General features: G+C 36.5%; 1 long non-coding RNA gene across 1 annotated transcript; it reads left to right on the top strand.

Moving 5' to 3' along the window:
• Positions 1–1,091: 1,091 nt before the first annotated feature.
• LOC145270229 (uncharacterized) lies at positions 1,092–22,248 on the top strand. The gene is made up of 2 exons (XR_013865316.1): positions 1,092–2,588; positions 18,593–22,248. It is a non-coding gene; the product is annotated as an uncharacterized LOC145270229 (long non-coding RNA).
• The last annotated feature ends 1,453 nt before the right edge of the window (positions 22,249–23,701 follow it).

Below are 23,701 nucleotides of genomic sequence, written 5' to 3'. Positions count from 1 at the left end.
GCATACATTCATGATACCATAGTGTCACATATTAATATTATTGAAACCGTTCGGCAGTTCAGTTGTTACATTTTTTCCACTGACAAGAATCCAAAAACACTCTAGACTACATGAAAGGCAATGAAAATATTTTGACATAAAAATGTAAGTCTCCTTCCTTCTCTCTCTCTCTCTCTCTCGCTCTCTCTCTCTCTCTCTCTCTTTCTCTCTCTCTCTCTCTCTCTCTGTATATATATATATATGTTATTATCATTATTATTATTATTTATTCAAAGATAAACACTTACATCTGGTCGCTACAAACAGCCATCTGTTTCAGTCAATGAGACTTCGTCAGACGATCCATTTTTATCTTTTATTTTTAGAGAGCTTGCAACTTTTATGGTCTTCTTTTTGAAGAGCTCACTTTTTTCTTTCGAATGTTATCGAGCTCATCAGCATAGTATTTCATTTCATTGTCGGCCACTGTCCAAAGCATCCCTCAGGTTCATATCGGAGCATGCATAGCTTAGGGAACACTCTATGAGGATGTGTGCACTAGTCTGCACGCCGGCGCCATTGGGACACCGAGCGTTTTGTACATAGCCTCACGTTTTGGCAATCTTCGCTCAGGCCAGGTTGAGTATGACCCATTTTGAGGGGGGTGGTAATATTCATGCAAGATAGTCCAAAAGCAGTCTGAAGTATTCCATACGTTTTTGTGGCGTTTTTTCCAAGTTTAAAACATAATTTTATAGTGTATGCTTCTTCTAAAATGTCCTTATGTCTAGATTGCATTCTTGAAATTCACCAACTGTGACAATCAGGTTTTAGTAGGGTGTATTCTAATTCCTGCTATTGCTTTTCATTTGAACCTGAAAGCACAAACGCTGGTCAGCCATCTCATAAGATGTATAGGAATAGCATACTGAATTATTAAGAGTCTGCGACAAGTTTAAATGTCTGTACAACAAAAAAAAATGTCTGGAAGCATATTTAAGGCATCTCGTATATATATATATATATATATATATATATATATATATATATATATATATATATATATGTCAAAGTTTTTTAAAAATTGACCTCTGCGGTCTCTATCAAATTACTCAGCCAATTTTTGGTATAAACATTTGAAATTTTACATAAAGAGTATTCAGAAACAGGGAAAGCTTTTTAATCGGTTTTCGGCCGAAAAATTTGGCAGCCAAGGGGTTAAAGTTCAAAAGATTTGACCTTTGCGGTCTCTAGCAAACTTGTAGCAGCCGCTTTGAGATTTGAAATCCATTTCTCCTTGGCTTGTCCAATCACAAGCCAGCTCCCAATCACGTGACAAAGTATATAAAAGACGAAATCACGAACCTTTAATTCTCTTTCTCTGTGCTATGCCCAGAAGCACACATCGCCTGGGGCTTCAGCCCCAGACTGGACGTGAGTACAACGCGCTAGCTATGGCTTTTTTCAAACTACCGTTTATTTCCACGTGCGGTACCCACACGAACTTTATTCAGCATTCTACAGGACTACTCTCGTCGATACAACGATACATACTCACGCACGCCAACACATTAATCCACTGAAGACGTTGTCCCTTCTTTCTCTTTTGCCCCGGCGACTACTAGCTATAAACACGTGGGCGCACAAACACTGAACGTTCTCTTCTTCAACCAGCCGGCATGATATTAATTCTAGCTTTGAACACATTGAACACTTTTCTCTCTCTTCCAACGAACTCTTTTCACGACTACTACAAGCAAACACGAATAATGAACTCGCTTACTAATACGTTTTTCTCTTCTACCAAAGCCACCAACGAGAATGACAAATAAAGCTGTTCATCAAATGTTAAAATGAGACTTCCTTTCGTTGTCTTCATTATTTACTAAAAATTATTCAGCCAATTTTGGGGCGAAACATAACCATAATAGTGAAGTCTTTATGCTCACTGGCCACTTTCGGACACCAGCTAGCGGAATCGGTTCCCTGCAACGGGTTAATTATTTTCTGTAAAAATATTCTGTATATTCTAAACATATCCGTCTAAAAAATGACTGAAAAGTACGGTTAGCACTTTCATTAAAGTTGACAAATATGAAAGGCGAATAACATCATACAAAGCAACGAAAAATATTTTGTTCTGTTGTAATTTTTATTTACCAGAACTTGATGTGGGAGGGTGAAGCGATGGAATTCTGTGTGGCAATCGTTCAAGCAAGAAATCGGTAATTGCTTGATCGAGTGACTTTATAGTGCCGGTTTGTTGTCCACCCATGTGGATTGGATGAGACAACATTTGTATAGGATCGAATAGGAGATTGTAAAAAACACAACTATAGTCGATACGTTTGGTTGGTTAGTCAGTTTTAGTTTCTTCGTTCGTTCACTGACAGGTCTCCATTTTTTACTGTGGCCTTTGCTATCGTTTAGTGTTTAGACAGTTTGTTTGTGATCGTGTATACTGAAGCAATCGTGCGTGTTAACGAAGGTAAATGGAAAATACCTTTTTGTTGCGACTATAAAGACGAGTTGTTGTAAGTAACGAGGCAATTCGTTGCAACTCTCAGATAATTTTTATCTGGAAAGTCGTGAAGGAGTCACCACACAAAGTAAGGATTTTTTATTTTTTTTCTTCTTTCACGTCGAGTTCGGGTTTTTATACAGAGCGCGGCAGAAATATATCCCACATTTTAAACTTTCAACTATATGTTGCTAATGAACTTATGCAAATACCAATGATGTTTTCATTTAACTAATTACTTTCCATTTTTTTCAAATACCCTCATCAAGTAATATTGTTTGAACTGGTGCGCATCGTGCTTTTACTATATATAACAGAACCCCGGGATACGACATTAGAAATTAGTAACAAAATACAGAACCGTATATAATACACATGTATATAATCAAATAACATTATAAATAACACTATAAGGCGGGGCAAATGCCGTAACCAGAGACCGGAAAAAAACATCGTATTCCACATCGTAATCTGGAAAAAAAAAAAACGTATCCTATGACCAGCGTATCCCGGGGTTCCATTGTAAATGTTTTTGAAGATTGGTGAATATATAACTGCCACACAAATAGTTTTCCAAGTTCATTACAAGTTATGGCGACGTGATTCTGTTCCAGATAGAAAATCAATACAATTCTGGGTTGCAAATTTCAGAACTACATGTTCGGCACTTGAAAGAAAGTCACCTGGAAGGTCTCGAAGCGCTCGAACGTCAGATATTATTCGAGCTGTGAGACTTTCTGTTACTCAGTCTCCCACACGTTCAGCTCGCAAACATGTTTTGGCCTTGAGATTGTCCGATCGAACGAAGAATTCTACACACTGATATGTAGTTCCATCTAATACAAATTAATGATTGTCCAGAAACTGGACGAGCGCGACTGGAAAGATCGCATGCCAAAATGTGAGGAATCTTTGTGCCGCACCCTGTACTTCGAGTTGCTTAGGCCGTCGAGCACTTCTCCTCCATTTTTGTCGGCTAAAAGTCCGACAGTTCTTACTCTAAGAATAAAATCAAGTAAGTTTTCGTTTCAAAAACAAACAAAACGGAAATAGAAGCTTAGTTGAATTGGAACGTCTTTCAACTTGTTGTACATTAACTTTTTATTTATGGTAGTATGCAGGAAATGTACAAACACACAGCACACGCACTCACGCGTACACATATATACACTCACACGCACACATATATACACACACACGCGCACACACGCACAACTGATCAAAGAAACTGAGAGGTTGCAGCTGTTCGTCGCGTCACAGATGGTAAATTCCGATTCAGAAATTCAATTTCAATCTAACCTCCCTCTGCCATTCTATTATTTATGTACATATTTAAAAAAAACTGTTTATGATTCTCACTACTAAACATCCCGAAAATTCGTCCCATGCACAGGCTGTCCCAAATATCATGTTACATTTTGAAAAACAAAAAACAAAAAACAAAAAAAATAAATAATTTATGCTGACTCGCAAAAATATGTTACCTGAAAGAATGGTATCATGACAATACGATACGACACTGCCCCTTACCCCAAAAGGAGGAGATAATGCCATGGGAATGTGGTATCATGACGAACGAACATATATTACACTAAATACCCTCGTCCAAAAAAAAAAAAGAAGAGGTAATGCCTGAGAGGAATATCTCATGCCAAACGGACAAACGGACAAATGCTATATTGTAATCCCCTAAAGGAAGAGATGACTCCTGACAGGGATCTCATGACTAATGAAGGGATACTGTACTACGCTCCCAAATAGGAGGTAATCATGACGAATAAACATATATTACACTGTCCCCCACACACAGAAAATAAGGCGGTAATTCCTGGGAAGAATGCCTCATGACAAACGAACAGATACTAAATTATTACCTCTTAAAAGAGGAGATGGTTCCAGGGAAAATGGTCTGGTGCAGACGAAATTGCAACAAACACAAGTAGGAGCGAATTCTCGCAGTTGGAGATTTTGCATGCACTTCCTTCCTGGCTTGTCTAATGAGAAGTCAGCTCTCAGTCACGTGACCGAGTTTATAAAAGGTTAAACTAGCAACACACTCTCTCTCTCCCTCCCTCTCTCTTTCTCTCTCTCTCTCTCTCTCTAAATCTTGGATGAACAACAACTCCACGTGGAACGGGCCTGTCGCCCCAACTTCTCTCTTGGGACTCAACAAGGCAACACCCGGCCTCCGGGTTCAGGGTTCAACTAAGACGCGAATACAAACAAGCCAACATGGCTATCCCCATACACGGACTTCAATGCAACACACACACACACACACACACACACACACACACACACACACACACACACACACACACACACACACACACACACACACACACGAACTCTCTTTCTCTTTCAACAGATCTGTCTAATTTTTAATCTGTGTCTCCACACAGGAACACTTTCCACGACTAACCAGTTTCTTTATTCTTACTAACGAAGATAACCAATAAAGTTGTCATTTAATGTTAGAAGAAAACATCTTGTCTTTTATTCTACAGGTCTAATGACGAACATAACTACTTCGCTAAGGAGGCAATGCTTGAATCTCATCACAAAGGAACAGATACTATAGTAATTTCTCTATCCACGCGTTGATAAACTTGAAGAAATAAAATATCAGATATTCTAAGCATAACCCATCGAATAGAAAATCTTTTATAAACTGGCTTTAAAAATTCTTAGTTTTTTTTCTTACGTATCAATAGACTGAAACTTTTAGAAGCTGTTACATGATATAACTTTATAGAGATTAAAACAGCAATAAATTTAATAATAAAATATTCGTTGTAATTTTATAACTGTAAGATGGCATGCAAATTAGAAACCTAAATAAATAAATAAAACAAACGGCGGTCATTGGGTACTTTTGTAATCATGAAACTTGATAGGCGATTAACACGGCACAGCAATGGTGTCGCCAATAAAACGCATGAATACACTGGACAATTCAGACTATGTAGAAACGTGGATAAGGTGTTCTGTGGTGTTGGCGAGAGTAAAGAAACAAAAAAGATAAACAACGCAAAGAGGAACATGAAACAAAACGTGGAGGAAAGCGAGAATGCTGTAACAGATGTGATGATGGCAACCTTCTATCTCGTATGACAATGGCCTTATGCATCTGTTGCACTACAGTATCTATATAGTTCGAAGCTGAAGTTTCCTCTCCACATTCAGGCCTTGGCGAGTGATAAGGAGAAGATAAGGAGACGTAGCTTTGCCCAGTTACCAGGGTACTCTATCGGCGTTGCAGACAAAGTTCGATGGAAAGGAAAGCCAATACGGTCGGAGCCAAAGCGAATTCTGTAACAGTGAAAATATGAAAATATTTCCAATCTTGACGAAAATAACGCAGATTCTCATCGTAGTTATGCAATGTATTGCGGTTGTATATATTTATGAGTATATATTATCGTCTACTCTATATATATTTACGATTGTCTGTTAATACATGTTATAGAGTGTTGTATCACGAGCAAATATACCCATCTCGGACTTAATATCATCAATGAGGTATTATCGTTTAGTGTCAATATATTTGATCATCTAGTGATAATGGTATGAACAGGACATATAACATAACAAAAAGGGATAACAAGTTCTATTTGGAGGGATGTTAACATAAGCCAATGGGGAAACATATCTGGTCCATCTTTTGTTTTGTTTGACGGGAAGCTGCAAAGAACATTCATCCCTGTTGCAATATTTTTGACTCATAATGGGGGTATGCTTCCTTAAAGTTGGGAGATCCTATTTATAAACGCCGCTGCTAGCAACTAACGAATCAAATTGATTCACGTTCTGCTATCAACGAATCAGAAACCAGAATTGCTCCATAAAAATGAAACCTTGTACATATTTTTCCTGTCAGCACGATAAAGATATTTTACTCTTTGGTTGCAAAATTATAAAGTCCGGAACCTGTACAGAACAGCTGTCCAATGAGAATGCATCATCTCCAGAACTTGTATAGAATAACTTACCGATCGGAAACACTTATGAAACTAAACATGATTTATAACTCAGGAATCCCAATCAACAAATCTCGGGTTGTCTTTTCAGCAACTTTATTTTGGATGTTTCCCCATTGAAAAGCTGCAACGCTGGTTCTAGATTTTTACTATCGACATTTTTCAACTGCCTCCCCTGCTCGGACCATTTCGGTCAGTCAACCGTCGTCTCTCTACCTCTAACAACTATCTACTTTCCTCTCTGACTGCCAGATTTTGACTAATCATTACATATCTTTCAAACTATCTCGTTATGCCATTAATTTAACGTGATTAAAGACACATATCGGATGATCCACTTCTGCCACGCATACCTGTTTATCTAGTTAACATTTCTGTTTTTGTTAGTTATGAAAACTAACATTCCTTTTCATTTCTAAACATTAATATTTTCATCCTAATAAATATCTTTCATCTCAAGTTATGATTGTATCAAAATAAAGGCGAAATCCTTAACGGAAGTAGAAGGTGAAGATAGACCAATATCGCCATTAAAAGAAGAGAAGAACAAGTGTGAGAGTGACACAGACTTTACAGAATAGTCAGAGGGGGTGAAAGGTCAAATCAGGAGATCAAACCTCGCAGGGTCAGGGAGATGTAGAATGGTATGACAAACGGGATACCCAAAATAAATATGTCAGGCAGCAGGCATTAGGTACGACTGTAATCACGTGATTTGATATGGTATTAATACGGCACTACAATAATGATAAATAAAAGTCCAATTAATAGTTTAACAATGTAGTAATAATTAAATTTAACTTTCAATATCTTATGGCCTTCGGGTCAAGATCAAAGTGTAGCATCTGTTCCGGCAGATACTGCAAGCTATGACTAGCTATGACTAGCAAAGACCAGATGTGGGGGCAACTCCACATGCCTGACCTTTAACCAGCTCCCATTTCCCACCTCTCGGGAGCTGGTCCCCTTTTTCCCTTCCCTCTCCCTTCACTCCTCACATTAAAAATTGGCCTTGTGCCTAATTTGCTCGGTGGGGGAGCAAATAAATACCATCTGTTCCGGCAGATACTGCAAGCAAAGACCATATGTGGGGGTAACCCCACATATCAGACCTTGGTCAATGTAGGGGCAACCCTTCATACCAACAGTTACTATCCAGCTCCCATTTCCCACCTCTCGGGAGCTGGTCCCCTTTTCCCTCGCCCCTCCCTCTCTTTCCACATTAAAAAACGGCCTTGTGCCTAATTTGCTCAGTGGGGAAGCAAATAAATACAATCTGTTCTTCAGATGCTGCACTTCAATTTTTTATTCTCTGTCAATGGAGGAGAAATCCTTCACGACTGAGACAATTTTAATTTTTGTTCCCTTTCTCCACATTAAAAAACGACCCTGGTGTCTAACTCGGGGAGACATTGTAAATAGGAACATTCAATATCTTATTATTTCGTTAAAAAAAAAAGAAAAAAAGAAATAATTGAAAAAGTAGTGAAGCAAAATTCAAAGTAAAAAGGTTCCCGAGCAACGTCAGATGGATAAGCTAATTTTATCTAAATAGATTTGATTTGCACTGTGAGTATATATCGAGTGTTATTTACTTGCTTCCTACTGCAAGAAGATGTGACACAAGGTCGGAAAGTGGGGAGAATCAAGCTAGTGTTTCTAAAATAGGAACACTCTGGCCTATTAAAAATTGCTTGCACAGTACCATCGGCATTCCTCAGATAGGGATGCGCCAGGCAATAAGCAATAAACTTACTTCCCACCCCACCTCACCGAAAGACGGTCAGGGAGGGTAGACCTCCTAGAACTGCACAGGACCAAAGCTATCCATACCTCGGTCAACAGTAAAAAAAAAATAATTTCAATAATAGTACAGACTCTGTAATTTTGGTGTCGAAATGAAATCTGCTCTAAATTGTATAGCTAATTGATGAATTCTTAGAAGGGACGAACGAAAGAAGTAAATGAACCGATTCTAGTTTCTGCGCAACGTGATATGCGCATCGCTTCCTGTTTTTTTTTGTTAGAGGGGGGGGGGTTATGCTTAGTAAAACTTAGGTATGATTCTTCAATTTAATAACAAACAAGAATGTTTCCTTCAAACGAATCTGATTTTTTTTGGTACACTTGCACTTTATAGAAATCAAGGAATTCCACATTTACCACCAGAAAGGGAATCTGCACTCTGTAGAAGCAAAGGAGAGTGAAAGATGAAGAGAATACGCTTATCCACTCTTCTTACACACATATTAATATCTTCGTTTACTATTAATAACAACAAACTGCTTACATATTTCCTCGATTCCAATTTCATTCTCACACATAAAAGTTTCACTGTCCCAAATCAAATAAATCCGTTGCATTAGAATTCCCACTTGTAAATAAAAGACACTTTGTGTGTGTGTGTGTGTGTGTGTGTGTGTGTGTGTGTGTGTGTGTGTGTGTGTGCGTGTGCGCGTGTGTGTGTGTGTGTATGTTCGCGCGCGCCTGTGTCTGTGTGGATTTGTGAGTTCATTCCCTACGGACTCCAAAACAACTGGGCCGATTTTTTCAAAATTTCACACAAATGTACTTTATATGCCTGTGAGTGATCTTATGCAAGTTTTGTATCGGAATACCTTTGATAAGTATCGAAAATCGATAATGGAAAAATTCCGATTAAAGAAGGAAAGTCTGATTATAACCACAATTAACACCCTTATACAGCCTAACATCATAAGTGCATTTGATAAGTTTTATTACCACACAAGCAGAAGAGCCAGTCGTATAAAATCAACAGTAAGTTCTTTGATAAGACAGGGGCACGTTCGAAATGAATGTTTCTGCTTAGACCACAGTTGAACCATGATACGTGACTTTTGCATTTGAAACTATAATTCAAGCCATTATATAAAATAAGTCTATAAAATGAACAGTAGGTTCTCTACAGTGCAATGTTTACTGTAATGTATTATGGACTAAGTCACTGCAGGGAGTAAAAATTATCTACTTAGACATCAAAATAGAAACTGAACTTAAATCTTTGCCCCTCCCCTTTGTAAAAGATTCGCAACAAACACTCGTCTAGCTACAGCAACTATCAAGAATTTCCCTTACTCTCTATTCGTGCCTAAAACTAAACGAAAGTTCCATGAGCAGAGTTTCTTTCCTAAAACTGTCCCTCTGTAGAAAAAAATACTACAGAGTTGTTTCCCGGCTGACTATAACATGGCCGTTTGCAAGTCCAATGTAAATGTTCTTGTCTTAAATAATTAAACCCTACCCAATTCCACCATGACTGATCATCATGGCGTTATCTCACCAACTACCTAACAGTTAATAACCCTAATACTGCAATGGCATCCTGACCTTGAAAAGTGATGACCTTTAAGTAAAAAAAAAAAAAATTAAAGTGAAGATATCAAAAGATTATAGAGCAAATCAAAATTATCGGCCAAAAAGAGGTAATTATAATCTACTTAGGGAAGTGCGTATAATGGCTATATCAGGCAAGTATAAATGCTATTTACGATTTACGATGGGACGATTCCAATATAAATGCTATATCAAGCATATCATAAATATAATTCCAATATAAATAATAAATATAATTCCAATATAAATAATAAATATAATTCCAATATAAATGATATATCAGGTATATAATGGGGCGATGGGACGATTCCAATATAAATGCTATATCAGGTAAGTATAAATGCTATTTACGATTTATGATGAGACGATTCCAATATTTTCCCCGATTCCGATATAATTAATGATTCCTTACTAAATTCCCGATTCCGATTCCGATCCCGATTCTTTATAAATCTCTAAATATTTAACTATGAAGTTGTTATTTTTTCCGATTACCGTAAAAACACATGTTAAATGTGCAGATATTTTCTCAAACGTGAAAATACATTTGTGGGGGGAAGGTAATCTGTAGACTTTAGTTTGACTAGTAATTTAAAATAAATATTTAGTATTATATAATTACTACCAGCTGTAGAAGATTTTCTTTTTAACAAAATCAAATATAAAAGAGATAATTATAGGAATCGTTTTTGCATCAGGAAATAAATACAAATTTTTCCGATGCCGACACCAATTCCGATACCCTAAAAAGTTTCGATTTTTCCGATTCCCGATTTTGATTCTGATTAATCGTCCCAACGCTACTATTTACATATATTTAAATATGTGCATACTAATTAACAAAAATTTAATTATAAATATATTTTCATGTTTTTTTTATATTTTTTATTTGGGAGTCACAACTTATCAAAGCCAGAAGGCCACTCGAGGATAAGGGTTAATGAACGTAAGGTGGTAGTGTAGTAATCGTTAATGGTGTAAATTAGGTAAAATTTGATTATTAATGGGGACGGCTCAACAAGAATTTGTTTGCATTGGTTTTGAAAGCTACTATGTTGTATTCAACCAGGAAGCAGACCAGCAGGACAGTGTTCCACAGGCGGGCAGTTCTGGGAAAGAAGCTTTGTTCATGGAATCTGCATTTAGATTTTGGCACAGATAGAGAGTGGGAGGAAATCGTATATAGTGGTTGTAGGTAGTCGAGTATTTTTGTGAAGGTTTGGCAAAGGGGAACCATAGATTGGAGTTCAGTCAAGCACCTGTCATGAAAATAATATGTGTTGGGATGATTAATCCAAATCAGAATCAGGAATTGAAAAAATCTTAATTTTTTGGCATCGGCATCAGAAAATGTTGTCTTATTTTCTAATGCCAAAACCCCTGTTTTTATTCTTTCATTTTTGTCTTTAATTAAAGCTTATTTATTTCTATTAATGCCACTAATGATAAAGTAGTGAATATTTATATATTTTGAACTACCAGTAAAACTAAAATCTATAGATACCCCTGCCCACAAGTGAAGTTTTAAGTTTAAGAATACGCATATTACATGTGGGATTCGATCCTCACCTACCGCCCCCCCCCCAAAAAAAAATAACTCTATTGTTAAATATTTAAAGATTTAAAAAGAATCAGAATCGGAATTAGTAATTGCATCGAGATCAGAAATTTAAAACAGTTATATATATATATATATATATATATATATATATATATATATATATATACTTGCTTCTTCATGACATAATATGTGGTGACATCATATATGACGTCATAAAAAAACAGTTAAAAAAGGAGGGATAAGCAAAATTAAAAGTAAATATTCATGGGCAATGACGGGTAGATTATCTAGTATATATATATATATATATATATATATATATATATATAATAAAATCGTATTTCTGTTTATTAGTTTGTTCACACAATACGTTATACATGACGTCATAGCAGATGGCGTCATATATGACATATACTTTCTTGACCTGGCAACGCCGGGTATATACAGCTACGGTTTTTTTCCTACATACTATAGTTCTGATTCTTACTAGTTTTCTAATTTCTTGTTTCTGGCAAGAACTGGCTGATGTAATAGCCATAACCGCTTTTTACTCGAATACTTCTGATCTGTCTGGCTTTATCTTCAATAAATGCGCTAGAATATTTGTAGGAGATATGTCCCAGACAATCATGTTATTAACAATATTAATAAGTGTTATGTTACTGTTAGGTGCATGTAAATATTAAGCTTTTATAGAAAACTAAAAGATGTACCCAGCATTGAAAAGAGTCTTCAATCTAATAGGTTCTGCATTTTCAACTAAGCTCCGACCCCTGTCCCATCACCACAATGTTGCATCCCTGTGTATGATTTACAAGTATTTTAATTGAATGTGCTCTGATGAACTCATTGCACTTGTACCCTCTTTATGTAAATACCTTGGACAAACTCGACAAGCAACAAAATCCCACCCCTACACTGTAGAGATCCATAAATGCCGAAAATCCTTCCACTCTAATAGTTTCTTCTCTTTGACTGCTAGATTTTGTAATTTCCCCCCTGTTACATGCTTCTCTGACTGCAATGACATGCAGAAAGTTAAATGTAAAGTGAACAAACATTTAACTTATCTCCCTTAAACATGGTCCCGAATAGTATCCTCTTACGACCAAGTGGCAATACGACTCATTTAGGGTGAACATAATTTAAAAAAATAATTTCCACATAAAAGTTGTTCATAAGCATTGCTAATTAAGAATCACTAGTATGGTTAAACTTTGGAAAGGATTATCTGTAGTCTGGCACTTTACCACTGAGCTACAAAGCGTTGCTTAAAAGCACAGTTCTTTTTTATTGCATAAATATTAAGTTAGTAGCAGGGTGAAAACGCCACCATTGTATTCAACTTTTGCCAAAATCACATTGACACACCGGTTCCCGTCAGATCACTGAAGTTAAGCAACGTTGAGCCTGGTCATTACTAAAATGGGTGACCAATTTGGGAAGACGAGGAAAAGGTGGAGTTGGGAAGTGGTTTTGCCTTTTAACTTGGCCAAGGTCAGGTCAACTTCGAATTATTTATTTGTTATAAAGTAAAAAATATGGAATGTAACAAATTAGGCACAAGGCCATAAATTTCGGGGTTTTTGGATATCCTTTATCTAATGTAATGTAACAAATTTGAGTACCCTACTCTTGGCTAAAATCATATCAGTCACCGCAATACCACATTTACTCTAGGGGACTATCCTACTTAAAAATGTTGCCAAAGTGTATTATTTGGATACTTCTGACGACTATTCTCATCTTAAGTGTTATTTTCACAACGTTTTGGTTGATGTAATATCCAACCTTCTTCTTGCCAAACTCTGGGAATCTTTCTGTCAAATTCAAGAATCTTTCTACCGAATCCGGAAATCTGTATAAAATTTCGAACGGAAGTCTTTATGAAATTCACGTAGTATGTACTCATTCAATCAGTCATGACTGGATAGAAGTCCTAAGTAATTCGCAATTGTATTCTGAGAATTGAACGTTCAACCTTCAGAAGAGTGTAATTTTATCAAGTGCTTTATCCACTCTTATGCAGAAAAGTTCTCGAGTTCAAAAGAAAAATTTCTGAGTTCAACGCGATACACTTGAAAAAGGTCGGAGGTTACATCGACCGAAACGTAGTGAAAATAACCATGAAAATGAGAATAGTAGTCCGAAGAATCCAAATAATATGAATAATCAATCCTCATCTAAAAACTTGAGAAACATTTTAAAATAATTAAATGCATTTATACAACTTTATACAAATTACACTTTGATCCGAGCATCTAAAGTGAAAGTTTAATTTTACAAGCCCTTTTTATGGAGTCAGTTTGGGATTAGGATGTTTATTCAATACTAGCGTTTATTAGTTGTTTGCATTGGGTTTCTCATGTTACCCTAAATTGAAATGAATGGAATGTACAACACTAAAAATACACAAGCTCCTGTGACACGTGTTTCCAATAATAACAACAATTTGTATTCTAAAGAATTTATATTCGTTTTTTTATTTTTTGTTTGTTTGTGCTCTTAACAAGTGTGAATGTCCTTAAGGTTAGTAAAGTCTAAGTTTGTTGACACATCTACATTTCCTCAATATCTTTTCCCTTTTGCAAATTCATCTTGTTTATATGCGAAGTACATGGTGCTTACCATTATTGGCGGCCCTTCTTGAAAAGTGATATTTCTCGTTCCCCATGAAATACAATATTAGCATTACTGTATCAGTAACACTGATACAGTAATTAATGTACGTGCGTTAAAACTGAAAGTACGGATGAAGAAAATAAAAAGGTGTTGGGTGAGGACATTAAAAAAGTTATTCATCTTTAACCATATCCAAGTTATATCCGCTAAATCATGCTAGCTAACGAAGAGATGCACTTTCTACTTCCAGAAACCAAACATATAATTGAAATCTACGAGCGATCTAGAAACTGGATCCAATCTCTTTTCTGATTAACTTTCTGCTTAGCAATATTAGAGACGTCACAATAGGATTAGTATGTATGTATGTATGTATGTATGTATGTATGTATGTGTTGGGGTGGAGAGGACTCCCGTAAGCCGTGGTGAAGGCAACCTTTCTAGGAGAAGCAAATCTCTGATTTAAAAAACCATAAAGCGAGAGACCAGTACCCGCATTAAGCTGGTCTGCAGTTTAACTTGTTGCTGGCTATCTTGCTCAACATTTTGAACCGAGAGAGAGACTTAGCTGTCGTACAAAGCTAAAACTCTGTAACATCATCTGTGTATAGATACTCCCTCGGGCATTTGTCTATAAAAATGGTCCTGTGGCAATGGAAGTCATTTTTGGGTTCATGGACTTTAAGTGTCTGAGGGAGTGGCACTCGTCTGACAAGACGTTGCAATCAGCATGTATGTATGTATGTATGTATGTATGTATAAAAGTGACCTTATCTGTCTCTCTGTGTGTGGAACAGTCTCTACCAAACTACTTTATCAATTTTTGGTTTACAGACTTGAAACTTGATAAATAGGGGATTCAGACCTCTGAAACAGGTTCAATTTGGTTTTTAGTTGGTAAAAATAGCTGTTAAGATGAGTCAAAATTGAAAAAAATTGAATTTGAAAGGTGTGAGTGCACCAAACCATTATCTTCTAAATATGCGCAAGTATACATTTATATGTTAAAGTCAGTTTATTTGATAAGCTTCGACATGCATGTCGTCTTAGCTGAGATGGTATCAAGTAACAGTAGAGAGCTAAATGATTTGATTTCTATTGTAGCTGATGGCACCCAAGTCATTTTTTTCTTTTTAAAATCGTGTTTAAGATCCCACAGTACCACATCACTGACGACCTCTTCTTCTCTAGCAATGTCTGGCATATCGTGTTCTTATTTCCTTATTGCTGAGCAGATCATGGGCAACCGACCATACAGACGGCTAATGGTTGGGTGGGTTTTCCACTTTAACTTCAACACTGACTGGAGCTTTTCTAGTGTAAAAACCAATTGTATTTATCAATCCAGTCGCTATTTCAAAATGGTTTTCACAAAGTCAACATGGTTCCCATTAGATGCCTTGCATGGTCGTAAATGTTTCGCAAAGAGCTAACTATCTTTGAATAGTCTTTCTTTATCAGTTGCAGCAACTTTGACACAATCTTCTTAGATTATTCGTAGACATTATGCAGACGACACCACAACCTATAGCAACACTGTAGGGGTCTGCCAGCGGCCACCTAATTACACCAGAAGATCACTACACACTTCAGCACATCCAAGTACACCTTAGTGTCGACTTTCAAACCGACTTCAAAGATTTAACGTAGCATGATGTAGCTCTAACTTGAAACCACACCAAAGACCATAACCCTGGGTGGAAACTTTGTTTTCATCACTGCAGACATGTCTCTGTTATTTGTAGCAATTCAGTGATGCATTTTAGAGTGTTGGCAATGGTCCTGTTGTCATAACTTAGATGAGTAGAGAGCATGTGTTGTACAGTGGCACATCTCCAATCTTGTTTGTTGAACATTGTGTCACTTTCAGACATGATAGAAGGATCCTATCGCTCTTGGGATTCGTACACAACTAGTCAACTAGTAGATAGTCTGTAACAACAAAAAAAAACAAACAAAAAAACAACTGGTTTTCATCAAACAGAAATTGAATGTCGTCTTTTTGGGGGCAAATATTTTATCATTCCACCGTGTATATAGTTATCCACAAACAGACTGTTTCACTGAATCACAGCTCTTCAGATTGTTTAGAGAGACTCTTGCACCAGGCTGGGATTGAACCTACTAGCATCTAGTTGACAGTCAACCATTTTAAACCTTCAGCGATCATTATCAAGTGACATGTTAATGCTTACATAAACAGTTACAATTATTGGAGAGGGTTCCGTTTGCGTTTGCAAAGAGGTTTGTATTATCATTAATGGTAATTGGTGATATCATTTACCACAGTGCTCAAGCCAAGAAAGGAGACTTATATAGTCATCTGCAGACAGATAGCTTCCAATTTTTCAGTGTGACTAGATAGGCAATTGTGGCAAGCTGGGATCAAACCGACAAACATCTAGTTATAGATATATAAGGGAGAATTGCGGATTTGCTCTATATGAGTGAGAATCTTGAAAGCCATGTTTAATTTCAGAAGAGTTTTGGATTCTGTACAAGTCCTGGAGATGAAGAATTTTCAGTGGGTAGCTGTTCTGTACAGGTCCTGGACTTTATAATTTTGCAAGAAAAAAGCAAAAGATCTTTCTTGCGTTGACATGGAAAAATTATGTGCAGGAATGCTAAAAGATCCAATATTTTTATGGCACAATTCTGGTTTCTGATTGGTTGCTAGCAAAACGTGGCTCCATTTGATTGGTCAGCTCCTATCGCCGGTGTCTATAAGTAGAACCTTCTAACTTTCTTTAATCGTACCCTTTTTATTTTCTTTTGAATTGTTAGGGTTAGTCTCCTTGCTGCTTCAGTTGCTTGGAGATTTGGTAGAAAGTACAAGTTAAGAATCCGTTCTCAACAATCAGCCCGATAAGTGGGGGGGGGGGCGACTGGCCTAGTACCTGTCGGATTGAGGTACGTTGCCTGGGTATCACCCGGGTGGTCCACCCTCCCAGGCCTTTCCACCCAGCTTACAGGTAGAGTAATTTTATTGCATGCTGTCTGAGGCGCACCAACTGGGGAATGCCAATGGGGATGCCCAGGTATTTTTGCTAGGCAAGAGTGCCCTCCTTTAGGGGAGCTTGCTTGACATTTTCACTTTGCCGCCCTTGTGTCACATAATGCTGAGGTGAGCAGCATTAAAATCTCTACCCTCAATATATTAAAAATATTGCAACATCCCTCCTATTTTATTATATAATGGGAAAGTCCTTTCAGTTCATGTTTAAGCCTGTTCAAAAATATATATATATATATGTTTATATATATATATATATATATATATATATATATATATATATATATAAATCTATATAATTATAAAACTCAAATGACCTTATAACGAGTGATGTAACCCACTTTCCGGTTTATGACATCTGGTTGCGCATGCAAGCATAAACATTAACCCAACGTAAACAAATAAACACAAATCGCTTCTTTTGCAGATTTTGACCGGCGCACTGAAATATTAACGTTATTATTTCGAAAATTATTATTTAACATGAGAAGAGTGGGGGTGTTTTCCAACTATTCTTTATTACAACTATACTGCCGCTATTTTCTTACAACTAAACAACTTTAACCCGTTGACAAACATAAGAACAATTGTAGTAAAGCCAAGACTACTACTACTACTACTACTACTACTCTCTATCTGACCGTTTTCCATTTCTTCCTTCCTTCCTTCTTTTTTATTTTTTGTTTACATTTCTAGATACAAAATAGTTGTGTGAGAACGGTGAATTTGTTGACACATTTACTAATCTGTTTTAACATTAGTTTTGTTTTATTTTATTTATTTAAGTTTTATTTTTTTCCTTCAGGTTTTATTAATTATTTTTTTTAGATTTTAAGTTTCTATAACTTGGTTGAAGGATTCCAATATGGGTTTTTCATTCTTATATTTCTCATCGGTAGGTTCATGTGCGTTTTTGCTGCTAAATGACTTTCGTCAGTGTTCGATTCGTAGGAAAATCATGTTTAATTTTCGATTTTTGAGCGATTATTCGGAAAAATAGGTAACTGTACACGAATAGGGAGGATTTTTTTTTCATGTTTGAGTGATCGGTCCGTGATTTTTCATTTTAAGATACTTTTGTAGAAATGTTTCTGTTATGTAAAAAAAAAAAATCTATTTTCTTTACATTACAAGTGTCATGCTCATACATGAATTCCATAGCTAATATAACATACTGACCCAACGGGTCACGGGTAGTCTAGTATATATATATATATATATATATATATATATATATATATATATATATATATATATATATATATAAATACAGTAAAACTCCTTTAATTTGAACTTCCTCTAAAGTTGAACTTCTCATTTGAACTTCCTCTCATTTGAACTGCCTCTCATTTGGACTTCTTCTAAACCTGGACTTTCTCTAAACTTGAACTGTCTCGTCATTGAAATTGTATTAGCATATTTGATGCGCAGTTGCACTAAAACTGTTTTCATGGTTCAGTCAGATATTGCACAGAAATTTTAATATTGGTACTATGTAATTAATGTAGATTAGCTATTGATAATTAATTTACACTAACTGTGAATTTTCTTTTTTTTTTCAGATTGCTATATTTAAAATAGTGTAAAACAACCCACCACAATGGCTTGCAACTCTGAAAGAAAACAAGTTACACTGACTTTACTCGAAGAACGTCAAATTATAGAAAAATTAGATGCTGGAGTTGAAAATAGCGTTATATTGAGAGATTATAAGATTGGAAGAAGTACACTGTTTTACGCTACATCAAAAAGAAAAAGGATGAAATATTGGGCTTGACCTTTACTCCTGAGCTGAAATGGAACACATATATTAAATCCATTGCCAAGGTCGCTGGAAAAATGGTGGGATCCTTCTACTGCTCCAATAGATATCTCACTCCTGATGCAATCCACTACTTATTTAAAAGGCAGGTATGGCCAACGATGGAGTACTGTTGCCACATCTGAGCAGGAGCTTCTAGATGCAGCTTATCCTGCATTGACAGAGTTCAAAATAGACTTCATAGCTTAGTGGGGATGCCCTTTTCTCTTCTCTTCAACTTTTTTTTTCCACAGAAGAGACGTTGTGAGCCTGTCTCTGCTTTATCGTTATTTTCATGGCAAGTGCTCAGCTGAACTTCAATCTATGCCCCACCTCTTGTCAAACTTTCACGAAAAACACTCATCTAGCCAAAACCGTTATCAATAATTTCTCACACTCTTTATCTGTGCCTAAACCTAAATGTAGATCCCATGAACAAAACTTCTTTCTTAGAACTGCATACCTGTGGAACTCTCTTCCAACTGCCTGCTTTCCAGCTGACTACAATCTGACTGTCTACAAGTTCAACGCAAATAAATAATCCAATTTACAAAATTCCCACTTATGTTTACTACGCTATAATCACATTGACTAATGTATACCCATTAACCCTTATCCTCGAGTAGCCTCCGGGCCTTAATAAGTAGTGATTCCTGTGTAAAAAAACAACCTTTATTTAACCTATGGGGTAGAGCATTCTTGTTTTGTTCATCATGTTCAGGTAGAAGTTCTAGGTGATACACAATTGTACTTTATTGTGTCACCTGTACTAAGACAACCTCCACAAGAGTGCAACTTGCAACTGAATTTTATTAAGTGCATTATCTACTATGCCACGGGTCCTTGGGGTAAACCGTTCTGTTCAAAATTCCGTGCAAATTCCTGACTTCGACAAGATATATCTGGAGAAGGTCGGAGATTAGATCGAAACGTGAAAATAACACTCAAGATGAGAGAAAAAAAAATAGTCTAAATAATCCAAATAATACGAATTGTCAAAAATTCCGAAACATAAGAAAGAGGACGGTTCAATAGCACTAAACTTGATGACGGCCGTGTTGCAGTTATCAGGGAATTAATTCGTAAAATAAAGACGACAGTATTGCAGTTAAACAGCTGGAGGGTTGAAGTTTGATCCATTGGTGGTTTCTAAACAAATATTTCCTAATTACGTTTTTCTGTAAAGAGATTGATTTTTAGACGCTATTAAAACGTTTGTGTTGATTGTCATGGTCCAGTGGTCAGAGGAGAGGGATAAAAGGATATTAACAAAAGGATAGACTCATATGTTTTATGGCAGTTTTCAGTCGAGTGAGCATCTGGGTTATAGAATAATAAAAAAATGCTTACATCATGTTTGATATATAATTTTGATTGTCACCATAGATTAACTTCGGTGGTCATGCGTTTATAAGATAAATATATTCCACAGTGCATTATTTTTAGAGGCGGCGAACTTTAAATTGACAACTCTATTTTCTTTAATCGTAGATTTAGCAACTATCGGTTATTTTGAGTTTAGCTTGGTTCGGCAATTCATCATCTGGTTTAGCAGAGTAGAGCCACATGCCACACAGCATGCGATATGATCAATTTACTTAGAGAAACATTTGATAAATGACTAAGTTCATAAAATGAACCTGACAACTGGCCATCTCATTCATGCAATTTAATCCCTTTAGATCATTTTCTTCAGGGATACGCAAAGTCCCCTGTCTACGCCGATAAACCAGACACGATAAACCACTTGAAAGACAGCATTCAACTTGTTATTGCCGAAATCCAGCGTAATTTAATATGTTGAGTTGTGAAAATTGGATCTCTATGTTATACCATGTGCATGCAAACCTCAGGGACCATATGCCTTAAATTGTGTTTAAATTATAAATGGTGACAATTAATCTTTGGAATAAACGACATATTTATCTAATAAAAATATTTTTCTGTGATTTATTTCAATTCAAAGATCACTGCCTCTTAGAAAAATGTCCTTTATAAAACTCGTTTTTTGTATATCTATAATATAAATGGCAGTTGTCTGTGTCTAAGAGTTATAAAAAGAATTATTCATTCTGGCACAAATTTCGTCAGAAAAGAGTGGGGTCGATTTTTCAGTCAGATTAATCAAAGGGAATTAACTGATTTTTTTTATTAAGGAGTTAATTCCCTTATGCCAACTCATTACTCGAGGAATCTATAAAAATAAATTGTTTGTGTGTGTATTCAGATTTGATGACGGAGTAGAAAGAAGGCTTTGGGAGGGGGGTAAACCCGGGGTGGAGGAAAGAGAAAAGAGATAAAGACATAGAAGTTTTAATAGAAATATGTTACTCTTTTGTCTTGGGAAATGCCGGGTAGCCCTGCTAGTCCTAATATAGGTCGGAAGATGGGGAGTGAAGAAAGATGGTACATCCAAGGCAGTGTACTCTGGCCAACAAAAATGGCCTGAATAGCCATATCAGTATTCCCTGGTAAGGGGCGCCTCACATGATTGTCAATAAATCAGCCACTTTCTGAAAGAGAGAAGGCAAATCTTGAAAGGGTGCACCTCTTAGGACTTAACAGAAACATACCTGACCCCAACAAAGAAAACCCACTCCTGAACTTCCCTCTCTTTTTTTCTGTCATGCTTAGATCCCACTCCAACTTAGAGACTGACCTGCTATTATTTAGAAAGCGTTTACTAACCAAGTTTTGTTGTTTCTTGTTTATTCCCCATTCCCTCGCCAATGAAATTTTATTACTGTAAATAATTCAATAAAACTTTTTCTATTTGGGTTTATCTTAAGTAGGACAGCCTCTGGAGTGAATGTGGTATTGTGGTAACTGAAATATTTTTAACTAAGAGCAGGGTAGACAATTTTAAGTATTTGTGACCAAGGATAACCAACGACACCTATTATTCCTACAGTTTTGAATGGCCTTGTGCCTAATTTGTTCATTATGCATTTTAAATTTTGTGCAAATAAATATTTTAAAGTGCAGTATCTGTTCCGATACTACACTTTATCTGTTTTGTCTTCGGTCAATGAAAGCGCTGTGGCACAATGATAAGAACTGGAACTTCCCACATTTAAAAATTATATGTGTGACGTTTCCTGGACTTGTGGCGAGACGAGTAAAATTGAAAAGATTTTATTAAAAATATTGTGTATTCAATTTAATTTGATCTTAACTGAGTTTGACAGATGTTTATAAAATCCTGGCCATATCAAAGCAATGGAAGCTAGTAGGTGCATCAGAAAAGACAATAGGTGGAAATTTCCTTGGCTGATATCAGGATTTGTAAATCTAAAAACAATACTTCTCTGTAACCTGTTGTTTGTATTCATGTCTCTCTCTCTCTCTTTCTTTCTCATTTTTCATCACTGCGAAAGAAAATTTGTCTTGCAGTTGAAATTAAAATTTAATTCAAAATGATTGTGTGAGAGTCACTTCAGCTGATTTTCGAGTTTCATAGGTTTCTTATGGTGTGTTCATTCCTTTTAGACATACATACAAATTTCAGTTGATGGTCTAAACCCAGATCATTAATTCTCTGGAGAAAATTAATGATGCCTACAACTTGAAAAGAGAAGAAAGGCTTCGTCAGTACAATCGGGTATAACTCTTTAATTGAATGAGATGTGCTTATCGTTTACCTGCAGGGAGCTGGTGGTGTTGTGCCAAGGATATAAGAGCCTTTCAAGAAACGTCACACCAATCAGAATGATGAAAATTGTTGTTCTGTCCATAAGGATAAAACTCATCAACTGAGACACACATCACTCTTTTCTTATCCAAAAACATAAGATGGCAATACACATATAGACGAGATCACCCCTTTTTGGACAGCTAGATTTTCCCTCATATTAAAAAGACTAACTTTGTATCTAACTCTGTCTTTGTGGGAAGAAAAATAAATAGGCACAGATGAGGGTTTGTTAGACTGACACTATCTAAAGAAATGGCAAAAACACTAGAGGATGACCTCCAATCTGTAGTGGAATGAGGACAAAAATGGATGGTCACATTCAATGCTGCCAAGACTAAACTAGTTTCCTTTAATAATTACAAGAAACCTTCTCTACCACCAATAGCAATGGCCAATAACTCTTTATCTGAAAGTACATCTTTTAAACTCCTCGGCCTAACGTTCACAGGAAACATGAGTTGGATTAATTTCATTGAAAACATTGCCAGGATCGTAGGTTCTCTCTACTGTGCTAAAAAGCTACCAACACCCGAAAGTATCCTGTACCTCTATAAGGCTACTATTCGGCCATGTATGGAGTATTGTTGTCATATTTGGGCTGGTGCATCTGCTATTAGTCTCTCACTCCTAGACAAGGTTCAAAAGAGAGTCACCAACCTGATAGGTCCTGAACTGTCACCTAAGCTTCAGCCTCTGTCCCATCGACGAAATGTTGCATCCCTCTGTCTGTTCTACAAATACTTTAACGGTGAATGCTCAGACAAACTGCAAGCACTTGTACCCCCTCGACGTAAATACCCTCGACAAACCTGACACGCAGCTAAATCCCACCCCTTCACAGTAGAGATCCCTAGATGTAAGAGAGCCTTCTACTCCAGTAGTTTCTTCCCCAGAACCGCTAGACTTTGGAATTCCCTTCCAGGTTCCTGCTTCCACAACTGTACTGACATGCAGAAGTTCAAGTGTAACGTGAACCGACATCTTGCTGCCCAACTCCCTACATAGTACCCCTGTAGCTTATGTCCCTGATAGTAGCCCCCTACATCAAAGTGGCAATGTGCCTTGTTTGGGGTGAAAATGTAATTAAAAAAAACAAATTGTAATGAGATGTTCTTCAATCTACATTAAATCGTCGAATCGAAAAACTTTTCTGTAAAGCATAAAATGTGGGCAAAT

Source organism: Euprymna scolopes, chromosome 4 (genome assembly GCF_053919585.1).
Source record: "Euprymna scolopes isolate OS-2025 chromosome 4, ASM5391958v1, whole genome shotgun sequence".
Lineage (NCBI taxonomy): Eukaryota > Metazoa > Mollusca > Cephalopoda > Sepiida > Sepiolidae > Euprymna > Euprymna scolopes.
This window is presented reverse-complemented; position numbering and strand designations above follow the sequence as displayed.